Source organism: Phymastichus coffea, unplaced genomic scaffold (assembly GCF_024137745.1).
Source record: "Phymastichus coffea isolate CEN01 unplaced genomic scaffold, Cenicafe_Pcof_1.1 PCOF00006, whole genome shotgun sequence".
NCBI lineage: Eukaryota > Metazoa > Arthropoda > Insecta > Hymenoptera > Eulophidae > Phymastichus > Phymastichus coffea.
The window spans coordinates 5,829,228-5,843,217 of record NW_026706817.1 but is presented as its reverse complement, the minus strand read 5'-3'; the positions used below and the strand labels follow the sequence as shown (position 1 = coordinate 5,843,217).

The 13,990-nt window shown below is 42.4% G+C and overlaps 1 protein-coding gene across 4 annotated transcripts in view; it reads left to right on the top strand.

Annotated features, from left to right (window-relative positions):
* LOC131668403 (protein white) overlaps positions 1-13,990 on the top strand; it is a 625,545-nt gene that overhangs the window by 263,677 nt on the left and 347,878 nt on the right. The window lies entirely within an intron of this gene.

Below are 13,990 nucleotides of genomic sequence, written 5' to 3'. Positions count from 1 at the left end.
TTAATTTGAATATTAAGTTTTTTATAACTGTATAATATACTTTTCCTTTATTTAATTGATGATGCAACAATAACAAAGAAACTTCTCTAAAACATCCGCCCGTCCAGTACGCTTGTAACGTCTACGCAAAGCTTCGCGCTTGTCGACAAGTATCATCAGCTCTAATCCAAGCCAAGGAGCATATTTTTTCCTGAGGCATATCGTCCTTTCAAGTGCAAACGTGTTAATGGCTGCGGTTAAGTTATAGTTGAGTAGCACATTCCAGATCTGATCTGGCAAACTCAATGAATGCGCAGTCACAGCCTGCCAAAAAATCTAAAAGCAAATCCGAGCGAATACCACAGAAGTTGTGATATGAAAAGTTCCCCGTCGCAGGAGATGGCGCATACATGTTAATCACGACATCAATAATTGCGTACTTACCGAAACTGAGTAGCAACTCGTTTCTGTGGTCCATGATGGTGTCGCATGAGTCAGTCAGCATGAGATCAATTCACGTATGAAAATCTCCCACATGGTGAGTTGGGCTATGCTGGACCAAGCTTAGCAACAGTTCCCTACCCAGACACGTGACAGTGAGAACATCATCTGAGCTCGAGCTCATATCAGCATTCAGATCATCCATGATGATCTTATGGTTAAAACCATCACAGAGATCCTTTAGCATATCAGAATGACCTGAGCCCTGCTGCTGGGGCACTTCAGGTGGATGATAAATGATCCCGATAAGCACCGGAGAGAAGTCGTTCATCTCAACACTGCAAAATAGATACTTTTGTATTCCCGGTTTCCCAGGTTCTTGCATGACAGATGATGCCAGTCTATTTATTCGAAATTCTTTACGTATGAAAAGGAAAATGACAACCCCGCCAATGTTGCGATCGCTTCTTATCATTGAGTAGCCCAGAACCCGTATAATGTGATCATCAATTACAGGTCCAAGCCAAGTCTCAGCAACCCCAAAAATATGATTGGTGGCATCCCCAGCCAGAAACAGACGAAGCTTCTAAATATGCGTCCTTACCGAGTTAATGTTAAGACATCCAGCTCTGAGAAATCCACAGTGATACGCAACATCTTTAGTATCTACCGTCTCGAGTCACGTCCTCCCTATATTACTCATAACACTGTCACCATTTTATTCTCTTACCTCCAATAACATCGCGCATTCCGCCCCGCTTTCCGATACGATCGACGATCGCGTCCCACTCGTCGACTCCCATACCGAACTAATGGCCTGCAGGTCCGCTGCCATATCAAATGCGTACGCCTTTTCACTCGTCTTTCGTCGGATCAGAAATTTTTCGCCACTGTGCCACACATATCTGAAGCCAAGTCCCTTTACAACAGGTTTAATGTCCAGGAATTTCTCGAATTTAGTTTGAAGCAGTAATTCATTTATAAATGATTTTCTCCCTAGAACTATGACAAATAACTCCCCAGTCCAAGAAGGTCTCTGTCTAGATCCTCAGTAGTCATGTGAGTATTGGACATACCGCGCTTCGCTTTCATTATGTCGCATAACAGAGAGAAATTGATTGATTGATTAAGCGTGTATTAAACCTTGGGGTATAACCTCGTAGGCTATAAGCAGTGAAAATATAATATATTAAGTACATAAAATTTTTAGTAAAAACAAGAATCAGATATAAAGTAATAAAAGTTACAAAAAAATAAAACACAATTGAAAAGAAAGGAACTTAAAACTGCATAACAAAATAAATAATAAATAAATATAAAGCCATAAAAAGTATGGTAAGAAAAATTTACAATTAACAAAAAACAATAAAGCAATAAAATAATAAAACTTAAAACTAAATAAAAAATTATATAGAATCGGTAAAACAGCGCAAATAAGCAATAAGATTCAAAGAGCATTAATAAATAAACGCATAAGCGCAACTAGAGGAGTACGTGAATCAGCATATGGGCAAAGAATCATACAGGCAATGAGAACATAATAGGTATATATATAAATATATATAAGTATATTGTAACGGGGTTAATACCGTTTATTTATTTTAATGCGCGCGATCGTATCGAAGAGCGCGCGTGGTTACCTACACGTTCAAACACGAAAACCGGAGAGCAGGAGGAAACGGGTGTCAGTTAACCAACTATCTACTAATGCGAAATAAATACGTCGGAAATATCGTTAGTATCACAAGCGATAACTTTTATTGCCTCTTAATATTACACTTCATTCGGCCTGCGTGTTTATGTTTACATGCCGCGCGCACGACAACAACATGCAGTGTCGGATCGCTCGCCGCTCATAGTTCGCAGAGTTATTACATGCACGCTTTTTGTCGAGTACGAGAGATTAGTTATAGATAATTCTATGGCGATCGCAAAATTAAGCTGGCCAGCTTACCTTATTAATTCTCGCACGGGTAACAAGTAAGATGAAGGAGGCTCGTACGGCATACGCTATGTCTTTCGGTAATGTTTATTTGTCGGCGATGTTGTCTCTCGCTTACGGTTTCGCCCTCGATGGCGAAACTCTCTGCTCACGTACACTTGCACGCACTCCACTCCGTCAGGCTATGGCACAGCTTCTCTTTTATCGTCTCTGCACTCGGGAAAACGTCAAAGGTACGGCTCGGCGATCGGATTTCAATCCTCGACTCCCCTCCGGCGATATCGATAGCTGATCCTCGACTGGTTCATTTGCATACGCGCGCGTTCCGTCCCGTCGCGTGCCGAATTCCCTCGTCACATTTTCCCCAACCGGTAGGTGCTGTCCTCGCGGGCAGCCGCATGGTTGGGCCGTTAGCGCTAATCAGACGTTTACCGTCATAATATATATACTTATATCAGCAGCAGCTAATGAAAACAACCTATGAAAACAACCGAAAAAACCATAGGGAAACATAATAAAGATTAAGAATAATAATATAGTAGAGGGAACAATTAATGAAGTGAATTAAAGGGAGGAAAATTATAGGTAAGGGAGGATCTAGGGTTGTGTAGATACACGTCTCGCTTAAATTAAAGGAACAAAAAAAATTTCTAATTTTTTTTGCAATTTTAAATAGGCTGTATCTTAGTGATAAATTGTCATACAGGAAATAAAAAAATATAGCTTTTGAAGCTTGAAGACTCTAGATTTTGAATTTTTTGGTTAAAAATTTTTTGGAGCACCTGTAGCCATGCAATTCTTAGATAAAAAATAAAAAAAATTTTCCAAAATTTTTACCTTATTATTTTACTCTACGAACATAAAAAAATTTTTTCGAGCTAGACTAATGCATAGTTCTCATAGCCTGTTCATTCAGGTTTAATTTGCTTTTTACGGAAGTCAGATACGACCATATATCTTTGAAATATCGAATTTTCAATGCAAAAGGATTCTTTTTCACTCAACTGCCGATATCTCTGAAACTACTGGTTGTCCAACGAACGGACAAAGGGTTTCGTTTTTTACAGAAGATTTCCTACAAAAGTCTGTCATGGTTGATTGAAAAAAAATTTTTTTTTTCGTCTTCAAGACAAACAAGGTTTCTGATTGATTACGGATTTACCGCCGGCATAAGTGTTATCCAGAGCATACCATGTGGAAGATGCACGGTCAGATTTACGCTTCTTTTGTGCTTACGCACGTGTATTAGATTCTTCGGAAAAACAGAGACCTCGTGGGTCGTCAGCTCCACAGTATTTTACGACTCCAAACTCATTTTCTAAAGTGTGTAATGTGTATGTGTTCAGTATTGAGTGTTCCCGCCTCTACTTCTAATTACAGCTTGCAACCTTTGTCGCATATTCGAAATGCAATTTCGGATCATCCGTTGAGGGATCTAACGCCAAACTGTTATCAAAGCGTTCTTTAATTCTGCTAAATTATTCAGATGGCAATAATTTTGACGCAATCGGCGGCCCAATATGTCCCAGATGTGCTCTATGGGATTCAGATCGGGACTCATTGCAGGATGTCTGAACAATCTGATGTTGTTCCTCTTGAAAGAATTGATACGTGATATTCGCTGTGCCAGGCCTAGCATTATCTTGCATAAAAATAAATCCTCTCCTGTTTCGTGCTAACGGTAACACGTGAGGTTGCAAGATTCGGTCGATGTAATGCCTAGCATTGAGAGTGTCTTGAATAATCACTAAAGGAGTACGAGAATCCCATGAAATTGTAGCTCAAACCATCAGCGATCCTCCGCCGTAAGCAGCTATGGGACGAATGAAACGCTGTTGATAATGTTGACCTGTACGACGCCAAGTTCGAGGTCTTCTGTCGTTACTATTCAGGCAAAACCGAAACTCGCCAGAAAAAAAAACGCTGTTCAAATTTTTCATTGACCAGTTCGCATGGTTATGAGCGTACTGCAGACGAGCTCTACGATATGCAACGGTCAACATCGGTCCATGGGCAGCAGTTCGAGCACGAAGTCTAGATTCGCGCAGACGATTTCTTACCGTGAATCGAGAAATGTTTCGCGGCTGTCGTTGTTATTGTTTTTGATGTTGTTGTTGTCGCTGTTGTTGGCGATTCGGGAAGTTTCGAGCGATGACGTTTGCTGGAGCAAAAGGGTCTTGGATAACCTGTCGAATGATTGTTCGATCATCTCGTCTAGTCGTTGTTCGATATCGTTCTTGTCCAGCAAGTCGTTGGTATCCATTTGTTTCCCGGAATCGGTTGTACGCACGAGATACAACCAAAGCACTTAAACCGAGTTCTTCATCAACCTGTCCATATCTATACCCCTCCTGAACGAAGGTCACTAAAAAAATGAAATTATTGATTTTTAAAAAGATTAAGTCAAGTTCAAGGAACAAAACTCTTGTTCCCTCAATTCTTTCAATATTTCAATCAATCGGTCCAGAAAAACTTCTCAACCGATCGATCTGAAAATTTAGGGGGGTTTTGGGTCACGTTAGACTTTTTTATTTCCTGTATGACAATTTACCACTAAAATACAGACTGTTTAAAATTGCTAAAAAAATTAGAAATTTTTTTTGTTCCTTTAATTTATGCGAGAAGTGTAGTTTGGAGTAGACGTAAAGGCTGAGACATTAAAAGGAAGGGAGATGGCTGGTAGCTTTAAAAGAGAAGGGAGATTAGTGAGAAATTCGGATCTGACTTTATATGAAAAAGCTGCTGCTCAAGTAATGTGAAGCTCCCCAAGCCCCCAGATCAATAACAGCCTAAAGCCGTTCAATCAAGTATCTGAAAAACCAACGGAGTGTTGAATCAGCAACATTGTAAGCTCTTATTTTAGAAATACGAAGATCATGAGGGATCGTGTTAAAAGCCTTAGAAAAGTCAAAGAGCAAGAGAATAGTAATCTGTCTCAACTCAATAGCTTGCCTAATATCATCAAGAAGGCCCACCACGGCAGTCTCAGTCGAGTGTTTCCTTCTAAATTCAGCCTGCCTCGCATCCAGGAGATTATGAGCATTTGAATAGGAAGAAAATTTCCTATGGAGTAAACGTTCCATAACCTTGGATGTCTCAGAGAGCTGGGCTATAGATCTGATATCAGAAGGAGACTGGAGAGCTTAAATTGTAGATAACGGACGAATAAGGATGAACTTGCACAAGAAAGGAAAAGTGGATGTAGCAATAGACTGGTTAATGATATGTGTTAGTCGAGGACGATGGTAACCAGGGACAAAGGTGCAAACTCATCAACAGCTGTAACAATCGCGCGAGTGAAGGCGAACTCAGACTGATCCGCAATGTGAAAGGAAGTGAACAAATTAGATAATTATTTTAGTAGAAATTCCAAGTTAAATATAATCAGTACAGAAATTCAAATCACCTATAAGAAAGAATTTATAAGTCTCATGTACGAGGTGTGTTCAAAAAGTAAGGTGACGTTTCAAATTTCACGGGCAACATACTTTCGATTATCGATTATTTTGTTTCGTTATGTTGGTACACTCTTCCCGAACATCTGTACCAAGTTTCAAGTGTATAGCATTTTTTGTTTGGTTGTAAGAGGCGTAAAGGTTATAAGTGTTTTGCGTGCTCGGCGATTTCTTGCTATCGAAAATTATGGATTAAAGGGTTTGCATCAAATTTTGTGTAAAAAATAAAATAAAGTGCTCCGAAACACTTGAAATGTTGACGGTGGCATACGATGAAACTGTTCTGATTAAAAAAGATGTTTACAAGTGGTACAAACTCTTCCAAGATGGCCGGGAAGATGCCAATGACGAGCCGTGCTCTAGAAGCCCAAGCACGTCAACATCGGATGAAAACGTTCAAGCAGTGAAGAAAATTGTTCCGGAAAATCGTCGAATCACTATCAGAGAAGTTGCTGAGGATGTTGGTATATCGCTTGGCTCGTGCCACGAAATTTTTTCTAACGTTTTGGGCATGAGACGTGTGTCAGCGAAGTTTGTTCCGAAATTGCTAAATTTTGACCAAAAGAACCGTCGCATGAGCACCGCTCAAGAACTGTTGAATGACGTCATCGACGACCCAGATTTACTCAAAAGGGTCATAACTGGTGACGAATCATGGGTATATGGTTATGATATCGAAACCAAAGTCCAATCGTCCCAATGGAAGAGCCCAGATGAGCCAAGACCGAAAAAAGCACGCCAAGTTCGATCAAATGTCAAAGTTTTGCTCACTGTTTTCTTCCATTACCATGGCGTGGTGCATCAGGAGTTCTTGCCATATGGACGTACGGTCAATAAACAGTATTATCTTGAAGTTATGCGCCGTTTGCGAGAAGCAATACGAAGAAAACGCCCAGAATTATGGAAAAACAATTCATGGCTTTTGCATCACGATAATGCCCCTGCTCACTCATCTTTGCTTGTGAGAGATTTTTTGGCCAAAAACAACACCACAATCATGCCTCAGCCACCATATTCACCGGATTTGGCCCCATGTGACTTTTTTTTGTTCCCAAAACTAAAGAGACCTATGAAAGGACGGAGATTTGCAACGATTGAAGAGATAAAGACTGCATCGCTGGAAGAGCTCAAGGCTATACCGAAAAGTGCTTATGAGAAGTGCTTTGAGGATTGGAAAAACCGTTGGCATAAGTGTATTGTATCTGAGGGGGATTACTTTGAAGGGGACAACATAAATATTGATAAATAAATAAATATTTTTTCTTAAAAATACAAAGTCATCTTACTTTTTGAACACACCTCGTATATCATGTTCATCGAAATTTAATACGGATATGGGGCATGAATATTGAATAAATAAAGGACATGGATTTATTTTTATTAGATTTTTAACAAGTATAATTAGGCTCGTATTTATCCGGCATAAAAACCCCAGTCATAAGTAGGGATAATCCATCTAAATATGAGCAAACACAATCGTCAAATGTACAAAGAGATACGCTACTTATTTACAATTAATAAATTTCGGCAGGCTCGCTTTGCCTGTGAATGGCCATTCAATTTAAAAACTACTCGCTTACCACACGACGCTAATTGCACTTTGTGCGAGAAGGAAGGTTGTCTCCTAGAGCAGCACATTGCCAATGTCTTGGTCACGGGCACAGCCTGCACTATGCTACCCCTATGAGTAGGGCCGAGTTCCTGCTGTTTGAGCTGATCAGGGTCGGAGATGCCTCAGAGGATACCACGTATATCCTCAGCTAGATAAACGGGTGCCGGTAGCCCTTGTTGCGATCGCGGGTTCGCCAAGTCACTTAATATGTAAAGCCAGGAACTCGCACTCACATTCAGCACACACGTTACCAGTGAAGGCTATTACTATAAGTAAATCACAACGAAGTAAAGAACTGAAGGCAGCAAGTTAACTGAGAGAGCAACTAGGTAACTGAAAGAGAGAGCAACGAGGTGCAAGGATCGAGTTCTCGAGAACTACTGACTGCTTCCTCCTTCCTGAAGAAGGATCAGAGAGTTTTCTCCAGCATTGGGCCTGTTCGTGGGGCCAATTAGAGTTGCAAGAGTTATAGTGCCGAATTTCCCTCAAAATGTTTATCTGTGCGACAATTGCTGGACGACCATACTCTTTTTTTGCATCGCGCACGCACCGCTGGAACTACCGCACATGTTCATATTCTGGGTTTTCTCCCATCCGCAAAAAAACCCATTAAGCGACAAAGGATCGCATCTCCAAATAAACTTTCACTTTTACAGCAACCAAAAAAAATGTTATAAATTATTGCTCTCTACTCTCGTGCTACGTACATGGAGCGCAGATACCGCAAACAGGAAGTATTGTTTAGGGCATTGAGTGGAAGGTCCATGGGATTGGAGGTAATAAGGGCATTGAGTGTGGAGGGATTGATGTGATGTAGACATCGAGAAGTGAAAGGTTTAAGAGAATCAAGAGAAGAAGTGGATGAGATTGTGAGATGAATAAGGTCATGGTATGGGACGAAGGGAGAGTGAGATTGAGAGAAATAAAGGACCTAAGTGGACTGATTTCTAATAAAGAGGTCAAGAGTAGTATGCGTGATCTCTCCATTGGTCGAAATAGGATGATAAGTAGCTTTAGTGGAAACAACTTGGAGGGCAAAAGAGTTAAATAGATTTCGAAGGGAAAGAACACGAGGAAGATTAAAAGAGAGATTAGAATTGAAGTCACCAGTAATAACAACACCATTATAAAGTGGAAGGAAAGAAGATATGGAGTCAAAGAAGAAGGAAGGAGTGGATGCGGATGGATGGCAGTAAACAACGGCAAATAGTAGCTTAGAATTATTTTTTTTTGATCTTCAGCAATAATAAACACCAAAGTGTTATTGAAAGTTGCATCAGATCACAAAAGTACATTAACTCTAAAGCTAATATGAGCATAAAAATCAAGCGCCCCCTCTCCGCCCTCCTTGCCCGCACAATCAAGCCGATAAAAGTTATAATCTGTTAAAGAAAGATGCGAATTAGAAATAAAATCATGAAGTTTAGTTTCGGAAATAGCAATCAGATCATAATGCTTAAGTTGGGCTTCAACCCCAAGAAGAGAAAAGTAGGAAGTGACATTTAGCCCATTAATATTAATATGCGCGATCGAAATGACGGAGGCCGATACATCAGGTGAGATCTGATTTGCACGCTCAAATTGAAGTTACAGGGGAGCATTATTTGAGCCCGGCGAAGGTAAAGATGAAGTTATCCTTACAGTATGATTAGCGTTAGCACTCGATAGATTTGAGATTTGGAGAAGATGATGATAATGTGATCATTATCGGGTCGGAGTGCTGAGTGGCTGTACAGAAAACACGCAAGTTTCTAACCATTGGCCAAGCATACCCAACATTATCACTCACTGTTCTCACTTCTGTAAGGAGATCAAAAACAGGCTTAAGCCAAATAGGACGGAGATAAGCCTTGGCAGTGCCACCATAGCCAAAAATAGATTTCGCTGAGAGTTCTCTTAGTCTTGACGAGAAGCGAAGAATTCAGTCGCGAACTGTGGAAGAACTAACCAAAAAACAAAAGATCAACGCGAGGATGACTGATCAGTAGGTGGTTGTCTCGGATACAGAACCGTAGTGATACCAGGTCGCGATGCACTCAAACAATTCCAAGCACGCGTGTCAATAACAGGTAAAAGATTATGAGTACCACCAAAACCGAGATCATCGAGGACAGAAATGGATGCCTGATAAAGAGTACCCATATAATCAGGGAGTACCCATATAATAATACCATGTACCAGGATCTCTGGCTCGTCCACGATAGCAAAAAGACCATCCCTGATCTGATGCTCTGTCTGTCGCTGCGTACGAAGCCCAAGCATCTCCTCGTGGCGCATTACATTCAGCTGAGCTTCTCTCTGGAATCACTCAAGTGCTTCGATCATAAAGTCACAAAAATCTTTATTAGCGCAGAGAGTGGCCAGTAAAGGCATCACGGGAGCGCGGACATTCGTGGATGAAGACGCCGAGTCGCCCGCAATTCCGGCATACCGGACGTGAAACAGGTGGGTCCCTGCAGGCCGACCTAGGACAGCGGAACGAGGGCATGTCTAACAATGGGTCGCAGGGAACCGGAGCCAGACTCTGCAGGAAGCTACCCCGAACAAGGCAAACCCCAGTCTCGTCTACCCAACATGAAGACGCGGAGAGCGAGGTTGAGCTTGCCGCCTGGGAAGACAGAAGAGATCGTACCGGCCTAAGGGCTAGTCGTACCAGTGCCACCGGTTCCACTTTCATCTTTCGGGTGGCGGTGCCCATACTTATTCCCGTGACCTTTCCTCCATCAGCCGCCAAAAAAACCGGTGGCTGGAGGGTAATCGCTGCCTCAACAACAGCTCCCTCCGCCGCCCGGGATACCGTCGATGTCTGACTGGAGGACGGCCTCTCGAAATTACATGCTGAAAGGTTAAAACGCATGGAGCGCTCCCTTCTTCCTGCATTTTGTAGGGCCTCAGCCTTCCTCTTTCGCTCGTCCTCCAAATAACCGGCTGGAGGGAATTGCGCGGGCCCACCCGTGCGAACAATCTGGTACACGAGGTCGGACCTCTGATGCGCTAGCGGCTTATATGAGAGAAGAGCGTGGACGTGCGGCTGCGGAGCTTCTCGAGGCAACTCCAGAGCCAGCATCGCCTCCTCCTCGGAGTCGCTCGAGCTTAGTACCACCTCCAAAATACCGTTGGTGACATTTCGGATCGAAGGACTCCTGCTCCCTCTTCCTATCAAAACCCTCGTGCTATGGCTCCTATTCGCTACTCTACCAGCGAGGTAGTCAGCCGCGGCAGCTCGAGAGCCCGGCGATTTCAAGCCTTAGCTACTTGATTCCGTCAGCGGAAATACAATTCCTCCTTTCCCTGCGATAACCCTGGACTTCTCCGACGCTTTACGGATGCAAAGCGCATGTAAATAAGTTACATAAATTAGAGTTTTCTAAATTGATTTTTAGACCGACGCTTACTAAACGCTTCAAAACTTTCTCTAACCAAATCTCGTGGCTATCGAAGTCTGCGCTAACTACCAGCAAATCATCGAGATACTTAAAAACGTGCGGCTCGTATTCTAGACCGAAAAGTGCATCAAATGGGTGAAAGTAGCCGGCGCATTTATCAAACCAAACGGCATTCGCTCGAACCTCCATAAACCAAGACCAGGGACCATGAACGTTGTATACTATTTGCTATTTTCCCATAGTGGAATTTGCCAAAACGCCGGCCGCAGATCTATCTTCGACAGGTAGACTGCTCTACGCAACTTGTCCAAGATAGCATCAATGCTAGGCAACTGATACGCGTCTACTTTCGTAACCTTATTTACCGGACGAAAATCCAGACAATATCTATAACCGCCGTCCTGTTTACGTACGATTACCGGCTCGCTACTCCACTGACTATTCGATGGCCTAATTATTTTTACCTTCCATAGCTGTATAGTTTCTTCATGCGTGAACACTAATATAGGAGGCGACATTCGGCGCATTGGGGTCTTTATCGGGCGCGCATCATCTACATCGATGATGTGCTCGATATCTCTTGTAACCGCCGGAGATTCACCAGACTCTGGGACAATCCGGCGAACTAACGCCGGGATTGTCTCTCGCTGAGCCTCCTCGTACTTACTCATACTTAAATATTCTGTAAAAAGGATTACCTCATTACTATCCTGTTCTGCTAACGGATACCAATCGCCTTGGTCACCTGCTCACCAAGCGCGATTACCGTAGCTAATATTTATATCCCACGCTATCTACAAGTCGGCTCCTAAAATCCAGTCGTGCTTAAGCGTAGATACTACCGTTGCAATTAACCAATCCATCCAACCACCAATTTCAAAACTCAACAATACGGTGGCATTTTGATATCCTGATAAGATAAATGAGTCACCACCAGGTACATTGTGCTGAAAATTTGGCCAGCGGTTAAAACCTCCAAAACATGTAAATATTCTTTCTTACAAACATAAACAAACGCATATTTATACTGTAACGTGGTATTCTATTTTATCGCATACAAAGTGACAAAATTGAATTTTTGGGTGCCAGGCATTGAAAATCGTTATATCAATGTTTAGTCATATCAGAGCAATGCCTCTCCAAATCTTATTCGTCGTACTTACCTCGTTGTCCCAGCTTCAGCGGATTCCTGTTAGGCAATCGCTGCTAAATATCAAGAGGAAAAATACAGAGAGAAATCAAGGCAAGTACACAACTCAGATGCTACCGTGCACATGGCAAACTTCGCAAAATTTCCACTCGGTAACGGAAACAATATAAAATGAAAATTAGGTAGCAAATTAAACAAATTAATTTGCACGGTAAATTTTATAGCATAAAAGAAAGCACAGATAACTCTACTACTAAAAGTCGGCAAATTTTACGGCGAGCCGACGGTCAAGTTAATTGATAGAGAAGACTTTAGATACACAGCCAGGAACAAACCGAGTTTGTAAACCAAAGAAAAATGATAGGCGAAGATAAATAATTTTGCTTAAATACGAACTCTCTGCGTAACTTACTTTAGTGCACGTGCTACCGGTGACTGGACCGCTCAACAGTCGATAAATTCCGCTTTGCCAGAGAATTCGCAGATTATATCGTGGCAGCAATTATTAAGTAATAAATATGAAATCATCAACGAAACAAGTAAAATCGAGTGACAAAGACTTGGCGAAAAAATATAACTCAGCTACCCCTAGTTCAAGCTGCCCCTCATCTCTTCTTTTGAATTTGCATAGATTAGAGTGGGTCGAGCTAAGCATGTCTGCGCGTATGTACGAGGGTGGTCCGATAAGTACTTAGCCTACAAAAGAAAAACGAAAATTTTGGAAAAGTAGCGTTTTATTTTTCAACATAGTCTCCTTTTAGTTCGATACACTTGGCCCAGCGATGCTCCAACTTCTTTAACCCGTCTGAAAAATACGTTTCCTCGAGGTCTGAAATGTAGGATTCCGTGGCAGAGATTACCTCCTTATTCGACTCAAATTTCTGCCCGGCGAGTGACTTTTTCAAGTTTGGAAACAAAAAGAAGTCACACTGGGCTAAAGCTGGAGAATACGGTGGATGGGGCAGCAGTTCGTAGCCTAATTCGACCAATTTGGCCATGGCGACGGCGGAGGTGTGAGCCGGTGCGTTGTCATGGTGGAAGAGCACTTTTTTCTTCGCCAAATGGGGCCGTTTTTTCTGCAATTTGACGTCGAATCGGCCCAATAATTCGGCATAGTACAGCCCTGTGACCGTTTTGCCCCTCTCCAGGTAGTCGATGTAGATCACACCTTGTGAATCCCAGAAAACGGTGGCCATCACCTTTCCGGCCGATGGGGCAGTTTTCGCCTTCTTCGGAGCACTTTCGCCGGGTAAAGTCCACTGTTTCGACTGTTCCTTGATCTCTGGTGTATACCAGTGGATCCATGTTTCGTCGACTGTTACGAAACGACGCAGAAACTCCTTTGGATTGCGGTTAAACAACGTCAGACATTGCTCTGAAGTTGTCTCAGGGTTGCGCTTGTTATTCGGAGTGAGCAAACGCGGCACCCATCGCGCCGACAGCTTTCTCATGCCCAAAATTTCATGCAGAACATGACCCACGCGGTCTTTTGAGATGTCTGCGATCTTAACTATCTCGCGCACCTTCATTCGTCGATCTGCCAAATACGAGATCGTGAATTTTTGTCACGTTATCTGGACGTGGCTCTTCAAAAATCAACGTGCGACCACGTTCAAACTCGTTAAACCAATTTTAGACGGTCGCTATTGAAGGAGAAGAGTCACCGTACACAGCATCCAAGCGCTTTTTGATTTCGCTGCGCGATTTCCCTTCCAAAAACAAGAATTGAATCACCGACCGATACTGCTCTTTTTCCATTTTTCAAAAGTCAACGGACACACTTGCTTTCACACGCTCGCAGAAATAAACTACAACTCCGATTCGGCTGAAATCTTGACAGTAACCATCGAGAAGGTTGTACTACGTGATAGAATATTTCTTTTGCGAGAGTGGCGCCATCCGGCGGTGAGGTTGAGTACTTATCGAACCACCCTCGTATGTGTGTTAGTAGCTGGACAAGCCAGACAGCATTTATTGTTTGTGTTGACGAGTGACTTACGAAGTAACGTTTCCAACCTCCGCCTC